Here is a 14314-nt window from a genome sequence, read left to right as displayed (position 1 = left end):
TAAAAAATAAATAGCATCTATTACTCTACACACTTCTCATTTGTAATGTTGCAGCAATGGAGGTGATTTTGGTGATATTTTTTTAAAACAAATTATTACAACTTTTAAAATGGTTATTATTTTACCAGGCTCTCCCAGTTTTTCTGGATAGTATGATCATAGCTTGGGGTGCTATTCTCATTTTAGTGAAATTAATACTTTTACTTGGTGAGGTGAGTAAATAATTAAATGGGATTAGCGAGCCTTGTAATAAGATTACAAGCAAAAGAAGTTCCAATAATAGTTGCTCAAGTAAGCACCTTTCACTAGTTTCTTTCATATGAAGTGCTACATATAATATAACCATTGAAACTGTTGAGAATTCATTTTTGGGGATCTGTAATGAACAGATTGATCCAGATGAAAGATTCGATCCTAAAGTGTAAGACATTCTTGTTGTTATTGCCGATGAGTTTGTTGAATCTGTGATTTCTATATTTTCCCTAAATATTTTAGTAGTGAAAAGCAACAATATGCATATTATTGGCTCTATGATTAATGATCAAAACGACCCATTTCGCAAAATCTACTTGGAAAAATCAATTGTTTTTTGCAAAAGTCAATATTATGTCAAAAAAATTGCTTATTAGTCTCATTTGTCTACTTCTCTATACTACAACTTTCTCTTGATCTTTTTTTTCTGATTGTTCTTTTTTGTTTTTTCTTTTCAAAGGGCCTTAAACTGGTCATTTGAAGACTTTAGTTTTGGTCCCTTTCCAATTGGTGGTTAACTAGACTAAGTTGGCGGTAAAGTGGGGAAGCCACTGCTGTAGATCCACCAAGTTGTAAATTATCTCTCAAATGTTTCATTAATCTGTGAATTCACTCTGACCCCAAACTTGTTATCATTGTCTTTATAGCAATAACAAATTTTATATTGTTATAGTTGAAACTAAACCATTAGTTGCAATAAGTATAATTGAAACAAATTGTCAGGGAGATTTTGCACCACCTCTCGATTACACAGAACCTAAAAGAACTATTAAATCTAAGACACCACCAAAAGTTCTGTTTTCTCTTCTTTCTTTTACATTTTGCTTCATTTTTTATTAAAAAAAATTGTGATAATTGATCTTAAATTTGAAGTTGAAGAAGAACCGTGTAATGCCCGCAAGATAGGTCTTGATGATTAAGGAATAAAAGGATAATTATTTGTCACGATGATATGTAAATGTTTTGATAGAAGGTTATTTATGCTAAATAATCTAAACAAAATTCATAGTAATAAAAAACGAACTCGTTTATATAAAGAATACTCAAATCTGAATTTGCAAGAGGAATTTGTGATTTTTATATGTTTTAGCGCAGCAGTATGTGACACAGAAACCGAAATTGATATCAGTTGATTGTTAGCCGAAGTAATCTAAATGAGAGTTGAAGATCTAATAGATATAGTTTCATCGATATAAATACAGTGAAGAATGGATGTCTTATGGAAGATTTATGATCTTTATATAGCTTTTAACAGTATAAGACCTTTAAAAATACAACTTTAAATATAAAGTGAGAATTAGCAGAAGTGAACTAAGTGAAAGTTATAGTACTAGTTAATATCTATGCGTGGATATAAACAACGTCGAAAACGGAGCTTGTATGAAGAAGTTATGTAATTTACAAAATCTATTATTTATGTGGCGCGCTTCTAGAAAGTGGCAACGTGGACTACAGAGAAGCTGACATGTGGCACAAAACTGTTGGGGAGACATTGACTTATGTGCGTGATGCACATGATTAAAATACATCTATAAAATAGTAGGTGCAACCCTATTCTATTCCTTACACCTTCCCAATTTCTCTCTGCGATTCTCTGTAACTTTAGCTCAATTTCCCCCTAGATTTTTAGAAGTTTTTAGCGAAGCCCTTATTCATCAAAGAGATAGAAGTGTTCGGGTGAAGTTCTGCCTATGAACTACCTTGACCTTTGTCAAAAACCTCTGTAAGGTAATCTACACTTATTATGCTTCAAGTTTAACTTATATTTATACTCATAATCCTTATTATGAATCTATAAATAAGATTTATTATTATTAATTTCATGTGAAAATGTTGATTGATCTACTTATGGGGTTGATGTCTAGGTTGGATTTAGTGAAGTGTTTAAATTGGGATTTCCAAATAATATATTGTGTATACCAAATGAACCCTACCTCCAATATGATCCTACCTGGTTATTCCATACTTGATAGATCTTGGTGTAAACATTGGGATTGTTGAGGAATCTAGACTATCATTATCTATGTAGAATATCATACTAAGACTTAGTAAGAATCATACATAGGTCATATCAAGGGAAACATCAAGGTCCTAGGAAAAATGTTGCCAAAATTTTGAGGCATCCACTTTTAACAATGAAAGCATAGTTACTTGCAGCTCACACATAGATATAAAGTATCTATTAAATTCTATATGTTCTTGAAATTTATGCTATAATATGACATGATTTTACTTATATAAGTTACTTTATCATATTCGTATTGGGTAATGAAGGGTATTGGGAAAAATAAAATAATTTTGGGAAAATAAAATAATGTCGAAACGCCATCCATTGTACTATCTGTTTTACCTGGAATAGTCATCTAAAAAGTATAGATGATGACCACTAAATATTCTAGACCATCCGTTGGAACAAAAGCATGTGGTGTTAATGATCATACTTTTCAAGGAAAAGGAAAGTTGTTCAATCGGTCACTTTATCATCCTCAGGGTTGCCTTATTGACACATATTGCTACGGATTCCCTGAAGTAGTATTTGATGGGTTTTGAGCATAACAACAATTCCTAAGTGTGCATGCAACCCTGATGCTTAGGATCTAGGTTTTCTCTAATTGAACATGCAAACTTAAACACAAAAGGGGAACCCCTAGGAGAGGTATATTATATTCGGAATTCATATAAAACTAGGGTTAGGTTACATACCTAAATTGTTGTATTGTAATAACAATGAATCCCTTGTAGATCTTGAAGCTTGAGAACTTAGTGTCACTAGTGTATGGCTCACAAACACACAATGCAAGAAGATGATATGAGAGAGGAGGAGGTGAATTTTCGGCTCTAGCTTCTTCCAAAAGGTTGGCCAAAAATCCTAGCCTTAGGGTTCTTTATATAGTGCACAAAGGATGCTATGGATTAACCCTAATTTCAATTATGGTAATTATCCACCTCCTTTAATTATCCATATATGATAAATATTCTAGAAACTCTAGAATAATCTTACATATAGGCACCAAAAACCGTCCACCCTTCCCCTAGGAAGGTTCTGGACCCTTTTGCTCAACTGTTGAGTAATTGCACTTTTAGTCTCTATACTAATAATTAATTCCTTTAATCCCAAAATCAAATTAATTTCTGATTAAATATTAACCAATAACATGATTAATAATTAATATATTGTTTCCATAACATATTAATAAATCATTAATTCCAATTTATCAATCAAATTAATAAATTCTTCCTCTTTCTCAATTAATCATACTGTCTAGTTGCATGTGTGAAGGCAACCCAAAAGAACCATGCCACTATCAATTCAAGCACGTACCAATTATAGTTATGGGCTTAGACACCTAATCCAACAGTATCCCACTTGCATAAGTCTCATAACTACAACTGCAAGTATGACTTCAAAAACTAATAAGCAATCGTAGCTCTCATAGCTTTCATGACAGTCTTAATTCACTACTTACTTCCAAAGTATGATCGACTGTAGATGTTTGAATAATCCAGTTATTCGGGATGCAAAACATGCAAAAGAAGCATAAAGAAAAACAATTGACAAAAGATAGTAAACGATACTCATAAATAAATCTATATTATTTAATCATCAAATGTCAATTACATTTATTTGTTACAAGTTTCTAAATAACTATCTACTCACTAAAACTAATATCATCCTTTAGACCAATGCTCCATATGTGTGGAACATGCTTAATCCTACTCAGACCCTTTGTGAGGGGATCTGCAGGATTCTCCTCTGATGATACCATCTTAACAACGAGGCTTCCTTCTTCTACACGATGTCTGATAAAGTGATATTTTCTGCCGATATGTCTTGATCTACCATGATCTCTTGGTTCCTTGGTCAAGGAAATCGCTCCTTCATTATCGCATAAAATTTTTATCGGCTCCTTAATGGCTGGCACTACTCCAAGATCTCCAATGAAGTTCTTCAACCGTATAGCCTCCTTCTATTCTTCGCTTGCGGAAATATTCTATGGCTCACAAGTAGAATCAGCCATGGTCTCCTCCGTGGAAGTCTTCCAAGTTACTGCTACTTCATTAAGGGTAAACACCCAGCCCGACTGAGAACAGAAGTTGTCTCTATCTGTCTGAAAGCTGACGTCACTATACCCAGTAACTCTTAAGTCATCACTACCATAAAGCACAAGGACCCAGTCCTTGGTTCTTTACAGATACTTAAGTATGTTCTTAACTGCTATCCAATGAGCTTTACTTCGGAGTTCCCTAATATCGACTAACCATGCTCAAAGCAAAAGCCACGTCAGGGCGAGTACATATGAGACTCGACTCATTTCTGCTATCTCTGCATCGATACTTGGACTCTGATTCTTACTCAGCCTGGTATTACTTTTGATAGTTAACTCCCTTTTCTTTGAATTCTCCATGCTAAAACGCTTTAGAACCTTATCCAAATGTGTACTTTCACTAAGTCCAATTAGTCTTCTACTCCTATTTCTTAAAATTCTTATTCCTAGAATATAAGCAGCCTCTCCCAGATCCTTCATTGCAAAACACTTTCCAAGCCAGGACTTAACTTCCTATAAGGTTGGAATTTAGTTTCCTATAAGTAGTATGTCATCAACACACAACACTAGCAAAGTGATTATACTCCCACTAGCTTTGACATACACACAAGACTCATCTTCACTTCTAGAGAAACCAAACTCTTTGACTTTCTCATCAAAGAAAAGATTCCATCTGATTCATGTACACATCCTCAGCCAACTTTCCATTTAGGAAAGCGGTTTTAACATCCATCTACCAAATTTCATAATCATGAAACGCAACTCTGGCTAACATAACCCTAATAGATTTAATCTTGGCCACCAGTGAGAAGGTCTCATCATAGTCAACCCTTGGGTTTTGAGTAAAGCCCTTCGCAAACAGTCGTGCCTTGAAGGTGTGCACCTTTCCTTCCATGTCGGTGTTCTTCTTGAAGATCCATTTGCACCCAACTGTCTTTCGACCTGGTATATTGTCAACCAAGTTCCAAACTTGATTGTCATACATGGACTATATCTCGCTGTCCGTTGCCTCTTTCCATTTAGCAGACTCAGGGCCCGCCATGGCTTCCTTGTAATTAGAAGGTTCGTCCAAATTTACCAGTGTATTTTCATTGATAAACATATTACCATCCATAGTTATATGCAAATCGTAAAACTCTGGTGTCATTCTAACTCGAGTGGAACATCTAAGAGGTAATGACTCGTCAATAGGTTCAACATGAATTTCTTCCTTGGGTTGAGTGCTAGTGTTAGAGGTTCCTCTATCGCTTAGCTCTTAAATTTCTTCAAGATCAACTACACTCCCACTACCCTCTTTGCATATGATCTATCTCTCTCTCTCTCTCTCTCTCTCTCTCTCTCTCTCGCAAAGGATTCCTCTTCTTGCTACAAAGACCACGTTCTCACTAGGTCTATAGAACAAGTACCCAAAGGACTTCTATGGATAGCCGATGAAAATAGATTGCTCCCTTCGAGGTTCAAGCTTGCCGTGAGTCTCTCGTCTAAGAAAGATTCACAACCCCAAACCTTGATATGTGCCAATGAGGGAACCTTCCCTGTCCACATTTCGTGAGGTGTTTTGGCAACCTTCTTTGTCGAAATAAGATATATATATATATATATATATATATATATATATATATATATATATATATATATATATATTAACTTTTAATTTTACAATATATAAGGTGTATTTTAAAGTTTTAAAATACAAGGGCTCTAAATTTTAACTATTTCAAAATTAAACTATTTAATTTATATTTTAAATTTTAAAACCAATGGTGTATTTTTAAAACTTTTCAAAAGTACTAGGTCAAATTTTTAATAATTAAATTAATAAATTAATTTTATCTTTATCAAAACTTAACCCAATCATGAATTCATGATGATGATACAAAATTAATGATTAAAATATCCCATTTTAAGCAATTAAAACGAATTTAAGGTAATTATCCTAATCAATCCATGAAACAATTATCAAAACCGAAAATTCAGGATCTAACAGTGCAACTCGTCGAGTTGGGCAATGCACTCGTCGAGTTGATGTCAACTCGTCGAGTTCGATGAACAAAATGACGATTGTGTTCCCTTCTCCTTTGAACAATTCAAATTTGCATCATATTCAATAGAAAACTAATCCTAGGCTTTTATACCACTGTTAGGTTTTGAGCATAACAACAATTCCTAAATGTGCATTTAACCCTAATGCTTTGGATATAGGTTTTCTCTAATTGAACATGTAAACTTGAACACGAAAGGAGAAACCCTAGGAGAGATATACTATTTTCGAAATTCATATAAAATTAGGGTTAGGTTACATACCTTGATTGTTATATTGTAATAACCATGAATCCCTTGTAGATCTTGAAGCTTGAGAACTTAGTGTCACAAGTGTAGCACCTCTAATGAATCACAAACACACAATGCAAGAAGATGATATGAGAGAGGATAAGGTGAATTTTCGGCTCTAGCTTCTTCCAAAAGGTTGGCCGAAAATCCTAGCCTTAGAGTTCTTTATATAGTGCAAAAGGATGCTATGGATTAACCCTAATTTCATTTATGGTGATTATCCACCCCCTTTTATTATCCATATATGATAAGGTATTCTAGAAACTCAAGATTAATCTTACATATACATACCAAAAACTATCCAACCTTCCCCTAGGAAGATTTTGGACCCTTTTGCTCAACTATTGAGTAATTGCACTTTTAGTCCCTACACTATTAATTAATTCCTTTAATCCCAAAATTAATTCCAAATTAATTTTTGATTAAATATTAACTAATAACATGATTACTAATTATTATATTATTTCTGTAACATATTAATAAAGAATTAATTCCAATTTATTAATCAAATTAATAAATTCTTCCTCTTTCTCAATTAATCATCCTATCTAGTTGTACGTGTGAAGGCAACCCAAAACGATCATGCTATTATCAATTCAAGCACATACCAATTATAGTTATGGGCTTAGACACCTAATCCAACAGTATTGTCTACTCATAGAGATCCTTAGGGTTGATCTCTTGGGTTTAGATATTTAGGATAAGAGAGTGAGAATAATGAGAATGATTAATCGGTTTAATTATTTGTTGAGAAAAATAAATAAAATTATTGTCAGCTGAAAACCCTATGTGTTCACCATGCTCCCAAGCTTGACCCACTAAGCTACGTTGTATCACAGGTAGCGATACGAAGGTACACTCCATTGCGATATTCGAGGAGTTTAGGCCATTAGCACAATAAGTTGATGTAAGGCCTATAATGGTAACATTTGTGCTTAGATTTTGTATCAATTATGACATTTCAAGTTTTATTAACCAATGAAAAACATTTTCTTTGTAAATATTTTTTATGGGACAAATTTCCCACTACACTGTTTTTAATAAGGGTGTGTATGGGGCGGTTTGGTTCGGTTATTGGTTAAAACCGAACCATAACCATTATATTCGGTTAATATATTTTGATAGCAATTGGGTATTGGTTAGTAATGGGTTCGGTTAATGGGCTGAGAGTTTAATGATTTTGGTTAACAGTTAATATCGATTAAGCGTAATCCTCAAAAATAACAATAAAAATAGAAAATAATGAACCCCTTCCTCGCCTTATGATGTGCACGATCTTCACTATAATTTTATAAAGATTAATAATTAATATAGACAATTAATCACGGCGTTATATTTATTATAATACAAACTATAATGAAACTATAAGGAGTGGTAATACAATGGTTTTAGGATTACGTTCTTGTATTACTCATATCATAAACCTGTGGAGTAAAATTCAAATCCGACAACATAATGTAATTACAAACAATATATACAAAATTTATATTGCATTAAAACATAAAAACTCATCATTATCAAACTCATCATTGCAAGATAAAGGAATAAAATATACACCATTTAAAATACTTTACTTTAAATGAAAACAATGAAATAATTTGTACTCGCACTTGCAAGAAAAAATGTTTCACAATTGCATTGGGGTTTGAGAACATGCCTTCTGCTCAATTTTGTATATGATAGTATCTTCTATTTAATGTTGTGTATGATACCGGATAATGAAGAAGAATGTGATAATGTTTGTTGACCTCTTCAATACAATTCCTTTATTGGGTATCTCGTTAAAGAATTAAAGCTTTCGATTCATTTATTTCTTTACATAATTAACCTAGTTAACATATTACCGATTATATAATATATTAAATATTTTTTAAATCTATATAAGTTAATTGGTGGGGTTGGATTTATTATGAGTAGGTTTCATAGAAGAACCGAAACCAAACCATTATCAATCGATTAATGAAAATAAAAAATTGAATCATTATTTTCAATAATGGTTCAGTTTTAATGACTCGGTTATATTGGTTAATTTGGTTATGGTTCGTTTTGTCGGTTATTATGCTCACCCATAGTTTTTAAAATAAGCATAAATCAAAGTTCTTTTCGGATCATGAAAATTTGGGATGTCCCAAGTCGACTAAGTAAATACCCAAGTATAGTCCACTTTGTGGTTCAAGAAGACGGTTAGATGGGAAACCAGTTGAGCCAGTTGTTGGACCATCGGTACAAACCGAGTCCACAACTACTGATGCCAATGGCTCGACCCCATCAACATCTACTTCAAGAAAACAATATGGGACACTTGTTTTTGGGTCAAATGTTGAGCAAAAGCCAAATGCAAACCAAAAGTATGATATTTTTTATAGCAAAAGATTAGTTGTTTTTTAATTAAGGGTATTGAAAGTAATTGGATGAATGATTATTTGAATTGCAGGTTATTGTGAAAGATGCTAAACAAGAATCATATAAGAAGGAAGAACACAAATTCCAACCCTTTACAGGCAAGAAATACTCCTTAAAAAACAATAAGTACGTGACATTTGGTTTTTTTATTAATAATTGGATTGTCTTCATAATATTGCTTTTTCCCTTTTGTTTTGACCAAGTCAATGATTTTCGGTGGATTGCAATATTCTAATTGGACGATATGAAAGTGGGGAGGACCGGCAAGGTTGGTAAATTTCCACAATTTACATTGGTTGAGATGGATGCATCTTCAAGTGCTGAAGTTGCAAGGCTTAAAGTTGTCATATAGACTATCAAATGAGAACTTACTTATTTGTTCCTTTTAATGGTTTGTTTTGTTTTTCTATAATAAAATTTTATGCAATATTGGCAATTTGATACATTTATTTACCATTGAAATGATCATTTGGATTTGACATATTATATTTTGTGCAATGAATTATCATTCTTGTGTTTGGTATTTTATTTTGTATTACAATACTTTAAATGTGTTATTTAATTTAAGACTTAGTAAATCTTTTAAAAATATATACTGTTTAAAACACTTAAAATTATGACACAAAAAAATGTGTGTCGTCTTCTTTATGGCAGGGTTTTTAATGACATGCAATGTGTGTCGTAAATGCAAGTCATCCTCCTTTACGATTGGGGCTTCAATGATATGCATTTGTGTGTCATCTATACCCTTTATGACAGGGGCTTTAAATGTCTATTTTCTAATTATCAAACCTTCAAAACCAACATTTATCGAAAACATATAGATATATTCTATAACTTAGATATTTATAAAACCTTACACCTATACATAACCATCCCAAACAATCCTCACAGATTCTAGTTCATAATTATCTAGGAAAAATCAACTCGCCTGATGAATCATTTAGACAAATGGTTTGACTACATAGCTAGAAGCTTGCTTGACCGATATAAGTCATATAGGAACAAAATCCATCAGAGTATTTGATGAACATGGTATCTGTTAACACGTTGTCGTAGGCATATTAAGCAAATAAAACTTCACTGTTGGTTGCACTAATAGTAGAGCATAAGGAAACAGGATCGAATCCTCTGGGACACAGCCTAACGGTCAATGTATTTTTGCATCAGGCACATTCTAGTCAATAAAACATAAATTATAAACGGGGGTGAATTAAACTGCATAAGATCAATTGAAGTGATTAGTTAATAATAAAGAATCTAGAAATACTTGAAGATCCTTGATCTGAAGATCCTTAGCCAATTGTAGTCCCATGATGAGTGCTTCATATTCTGTTTCGTTGTTGGTAATGTTAAATTCACAACTAACTGTATGGGGTAGGATGTCCTCCTGTGGCGATTTTAGTATGATCCCTAGACCTGTTCCTTTTTGGTTTGAAGCTCCATCTGTTAACAGTGTCCATTTTCCCAAGTGGTCATCTTCTAGGAGTTGTTTGGCTTCCATGTCTAATTCGTTTTGTAGCTCATCACTAAAGTCAGCCACACAGTCTACTAATGCTTGTGACTTTATGGCAGATCTTGGCTCATATTTGATGTCAAACGTTCTTAACTTCACTGACCATTTTACCATCCTTCCATACATCTCTGGTTTTCTCATGACATTCTTAATAGGATAATTAGTTTTCACATGCATAGTATGTGTCTCGAAATAATGTCTAAACTTAGTAGAGGTAGTTACTAATGCAACAATTAATTTTTCGAGATGTGAATACTTGGTCTCAGGATCCAGAAGACTTTTACTTACATAGTAGATAGGATGTTGGTTTCCATTAAGATCTGTGGCCAGGACAACACTTACCGCGTTTGAGGATACCGAGAGGTAGAGGAGAAACGGTTCTCCATCTATGGGCTTTACTAGTAATGGCGCAGAACTTAAGTATTTTTTGAGTTCCTAAATAGCTTTTTCGTGCTCTTCATTCCATTCAAACTTCTTGTTCTTCTTTAAGATATCGTAGAAGGGCTTACACCTTTCTGGGGATCTTGAAATGAACCTGTTGAGTGTCGCTACTCTTCCAGTTAGCCTTTGGATGTCTTTCGTTGAAGATGGAGATTTCGGATCGATGATTGCTTTAATCTACTGCGCACTTGGCTTCTATTCCTCTCTTGGTTACCGTATACCCAAGGAACTTGCCCGAATTCATCCCAAAGTGGCATTTGAGTGGATTCAACTTCATATTGTACTCGTCTAGGATGTCGAAGGCTTCTGTGAGATCCCTAAGATGATCTTCAGCTTTCATTTACTTCACCACCATGTCGTCAATATAGACCTTCATGGCGTCCCCCAACTTGTCTTTAAACATCTGATTCACCAATCTTTGATATATTGCACCTGCATTTTTAAGACCAAAAGGCATTGCAGTGTAACAATATATACGTTTTGGTGTTATAAATATTGTATCTTCTTGATTGGATGGTTTCATTTGGATTTGTTGGAATCGTACTGAAGCGTCCACGAAGGTTAGGAGTTTGTAGCCAACCGTTGTGTCTATCATGGAGTCAATGTGTGGTAGAGGGTAAGGATCCTTAGGACAAGACTTGTTAAGATCCGTGTAGTCTACACATACTCGTCATTTTCCGTTCTTCCAACCATGTTAGCTAGCCATCTTGGGAACTTTATTTCCTTGATCATCCCTGTCTTGAGGAGCTTTTCCACTTCTTCTTGGATGATCTGATTCCTTTTAGGTGCAAACTTCCTTCTCTATTGGTGTATTGGTCTGAAAGAAGGGTCAATATTAAGTTTGTGAGTGATAATACTCTTGTCTATACCTATCATATCTTTATGTTTCCATGCGAATGTATTGCTCTTGGTTTGAAGGATGTTTAATAGGTCTTGCTCGATTTGCTCAGGTATTGAAGATCATGTGAGGACTTTGGCTTCAGGATTCTCTATGCCCAGGGGCACTTCCTTCACATTTTGCTCTTTTGTTTCTAGAACATGTCGTGCCCCCTGCCTTAATTGCTATGTTTATTGGGTTTTGGTCATAGGCTTCATAGACTTTTTATAGCATTCCTTCGATTCTTGTTGATCTCCCATGATCTTCACTGTTCCCCATGGAGTTGGAATCTTTACACACTAGGGATATGTTTATGGAACAACTTTCATCTCGTGGATCCACGGTCTACCTAATATCACATTATAAGAAGATAAAGTGTCAATAACACATAAATTTTGTATAGAGTTTACCCCCTCTATGTATATTGGCAGCTTTATCTCTACAATAGTGTGTTCTGTTTCCCTACTAAATCATATGAGGACCAAGGATCTTTTGATTATCTCTGATTCTGGGATGTTCATCCTTTTTAGTGCGTCTAGGTGTACGATGTTGACCAAGGATCCTTCGCCAACAAGGATCCTTCTGATGAAGTGGTTGGCCATGTATAGTGTTATCATGAGTCCGTCATGATGAGGATCCTGAATCCCTTTTATGTCCATCTCCTCGAATGTGATTTCCTTTTCGTTGCTAATCATGGTGTTCTTTCGTGGCCTATCCTCCTTTTCTGTTTTAGAAACCTTGGCGTGTCTTTTAGCCCGAGAATAAGAAGTACCACAAAAGTTAGATCCACCTGAGATAACATCGATTATCTTGGCATTTGGGGGTGGAGATCCTGATTTCTCTGGGATCTTCTGGCCATCCTAGTTGTTCTCCTGGGACTTTTCTTTCTTTTTTTTTGAGGATCTCTTTGTGGTTCCCCTTGCTAAGGAGGTAGCTGATCTCTTTTCTTAGGGCTATACAATCTTCCGTCATGTGAGCGAAGTCTTCGTGGTAAGCGCACCATTTGGACTTGTCTTTCCAACTGGTGGACTTATTATCCCTCTTTGGCCATCTTGCTTTGTCTCCGAGATTCTGCATAACATGGATTATACCTGAAACATCCAAAGAAAAGCAATAGCCAGCGATCTAAGGAAGTACCTCTTCTTCTCCTTCGACTTCGAGGGCATTAACCCTGTTATGATTCGGTTTGGAATAGGGCTTCGATTTGTAGGATCTTGGGGCCGAGGATTCAGCCTTCCTATTGGGATTCTCGTATTAACTTGAAGGTTTTCTCCTTTTCTGGATTTCTTTATCCTCTTCAAGCCTTATGAATCTCAATGCTCGGCACCTAACTTCATCTAATATGTTGCATAGCGTCATCAGAAGATCTTCATAGAAGGGTGAATCCGTCCTTAGACCCATCTTGAAGGCCTCTATGGTAGTCGCCATGTCGATGATGTTGGATTAGGTGTCTAAGCCCATAACTATAATTGGTATATACTTGACCCGAGAGTAATATGGTCCATTTGGGTTGCATTTCACCATAACAATCTGATAGGATGGATATTTGAGAGGTTGTTTATGATTTGCTAATATATTATAAGTATAATATATTGAGAAATCATATAATTTAACTATTCTTGATCAAGAATTAATTTGGATTTAATTTAGTGATCACAAGAGGCTAATTAAGTTAATGGGGACTAGTTGTGTAAACTAGTTATATATATATATATATATATATATATATATATATATATATATATATATATATATATATATATATATATGGTTTGGACTTATGGCACATGATAGACTAAGTTTATGGATGAATCCATAAAGATTTGGTTCATATGGATTATGGATCATGGATAATAAGCCCAAGGGTATGGATTAGGGTTTAACCATGACCCTCAACATTCTACCATATATATATGTTACCCTATAGCTAAAATCAGACATACATATGTTCTAAGAGTTCATAGTAGCCGATTTTTGTGCAAGAAACTCTCTCTCAAATCCTCCATTGTCGGTGGTGTTTTGTGAAGCATTTGAGGCATCACATTTGAGGTGCTAAGCTTTTAAAGGCCAAAGTTAACTAGCTACAACAAGAGGTAAAGTTTCTAACCACTTGTATTGTTCAATAGTCAATTTCATGCTTGTTAGGATATGTATGCTTTTGAAAATGAAATGCATGTATAATTAGAGAAAACATAGATCCAAAGCATATAGGGTTGCATGTGTACCATAAGGTTGTTAGAGTGCTAAAAAGCCATCATTGGTACGCCGACCAGGTTTTGTGAAGACGGAGCAATCAAGACTCGTCTTTTATTTTGAATATTCATTATGTTGTTTTATACTATGAAAGAACACCTGTATTTAAAATTATAATACTAATGCAATGGATGATGTTGTTGCTTGTTTACTACTTTGCATTGTTGTGATACTTTACATGACGTCCTCCACCCC

General features: G+C 34.4%; 1 pseudogene; it reads left to right on the top strand.

The window, feature by feature from the left end:
* The first annotated feature begins 228 nt into the window (after positions 1 to 228).
* Positions 229 to 9384, top strand: LOC145059649 (ubiquitin fusion degradation protein 1 C-like; annotated as a pseudogene).
* Positions 9385 to 14314: the final 4930 nt, after the last annotated feature.

This window comes from Lactuca serriola, chromosome 6 (assembly GCF_051521515.1).
Source record: "Lactuca serriola cultivar US96UC23 chromosome 6, Lser_US96UC23_V15, whole genome shotgun sequence".
Classification (NCBI taxonomy): domain Eukaryota; kingdom Viridiplantae; phylum Streptophyta; class Magnoliopsida; order Asterales; family Asteraceae; genus Lactuca; species Lactuca serriola.
This window is presented reverse-complemented; position numbering and strand designations above follow the sequence as displayed.